The 1,694-nt window shown below is 45.6% G+C and overlaps 1 protein-coding gene across 3 annotated transcripts in view; it reads left to right on the forward strand.

Annotated features, from left to right (window-relative positions):
- The first annotated feature begins 231 nt into the window (after positions 1-231).
- CCDC138 (coiled-coil domain containing 138) overlaps positions 232-1,694 on the forward strand; it is a 24,069-nt gene continuing 22,606 nt past the window's right edge. Inside the window, exon 1 of one of the 3 annotated variants that reach the window (XM_072414013.1) lies at positions 232-380. The gene's annotated coding sequence lies outside the window, so the exon portion shown is untranslated. Of the gene's footprint in view, positions 483-509; positions 1,678-1,694 lie in introns of those variants that run through there. The other 2 variants (XM_072414021.1, XM_072414028.1) reach the window with 2 other exon arrangements.

Raw genomic sequence — 1,694 nt, forward strand, 5'->3', positions numbered from 1 at the left:
ACACTGGACTCCAACAATATGGCCGCCAGAGACAAATATTGCCGTGATCCTGTGTTTTTTTTGGACATTTTGGCGATGTATCACGGCTCTCGTGGTGGCATATTGCACTGAATACATTAAAGACACCGGAGATAAGGGGGAAAGCTGTACTACTTAGCATGTCCCCACATACATTCCCAGCAACCCTTCCCTAATCACTAGGCTCAGTCACATGACACCTGCCACAAGACATTGCATTCACTACCCGGCTTGGACAACCCCCTGTCATCTTGGCGTAGTGACGTCAATCGTGTGAGCTTTTCTATGGTCGCACATTGCTTATGTCAGAAAAGTAACGGCCTGGATTTCCATGGTGAAAACAAATGTTTATGTGAGGAGCGGTGAGTGACGCAGTGATCGACGCAATGTGTGCGGATTTCTCCCGGCCCGTCTTACTGTAGGCTGCTTCTGTGTGTGAGGAGCTTGTTCTATTGTCAGAGCAGGTTTGTAGAAAGAATTGACAGAAGGTAGCTGGTGATGTTTACATCCATTGCCTGGGGTCTGCATGTTACACCCATGTCATTCATATGAGGCAGCCATTGTTGTCTTTCATTTTTATAAGGACACCCAATTCAGTTGCAGGTACAGTAATGAAGTATTTGTAATGCTGGCAGTGGTTTTCTCTCTCACTGGGTTTGAGGTGCTGACATTGCAGAGTGTAAGCTCTTCGGGCCAGGGTCCTCTCCTCCTCCTGTGTCACTGTCTGTATTCGTCTGTCATTTACACCCCTATTCAATGTACAACGCTGCGTTATATGTTGACACTATATCAATCCTGTTTAATATTATTAATTGTAGCCATGATAGTCAGCAGCAGTGTCAGCTAACTACCATGTATTAAATCCCCCCCCCCCCTCTTGTACAGCGCTGCATATTATGTTGCCGCTAAATGATTCCTGTTTAATAATATTAATAATTCAGTAGGATTTAGCCAGTCACACATCATCAGGGTCAGGCTCCAGACCTTGATCAGGGATGATCACAGAATGAACACCCTCATACGTCCTAATGGGGTGTAACTATGATTTACCCCACCAGCTATGTTATCACCCCATCCACCCAAGTCTGGCGCCTGATACAGTGTGTGCTGTGCTTGTTTCTTTCATGTGTTTGTGGTACTGTGGGATCCGCTCAGTTGGACAGTAGGGCAGACTGATAACAAGGTTGTTGCTTCCCAATAAGACTTTTTTTTCAGTAGCACCTATGGCATCCTCAAGTGTTCTTGCAAAGTACGTCAGTTCCATAGGAATAAACATGGCTATGGCATGAATGCACTGGGGAGAAGCCGGCTGTATGTTTTCTTCACAAAGGCTGCATGGCACTAGGCAGGGCAACAAAGAAAACTTCACTGCTCACAGCTTAACTCAACATTTTACAGACAACCCTTCTATGTAAGGTTAAAGTGTTCTTGTTGTTTTTTTGTCCCGGGATACCTACGTCACGCATCCCAAGAGGCTCTGGCTGCTCCTTCTGCATGTGCCCTAATCTCGGACATGAACAGAAGGGGCATTTTTCCTCCTAGGGGAAAGAGATTTTGATTCCACACATGCACAGTGCGAGATTAGGACAACATTCCAGGACAACGTGGGACCAGATCGAGAGAAGGAACAGTGCCATTGAGAAATCTGCGGGATTAAAAGTAAGTGTAATTTTTTT

The sequence above is a fragment of the Pyxicephalus adspersus genome, chromosome 1, assembly GCF_032062135.1.
Source record: "Pyxicephalus adspersus chromosome 1, UCB_Pads_2.0, whole genome shotgun sequence".
NCBI lineage: Eukaryota > Metazoa > Chordata > Amphibia > Anura > Pyxicephalidae > Pyxicephalus > Pyxicephalus adspersus.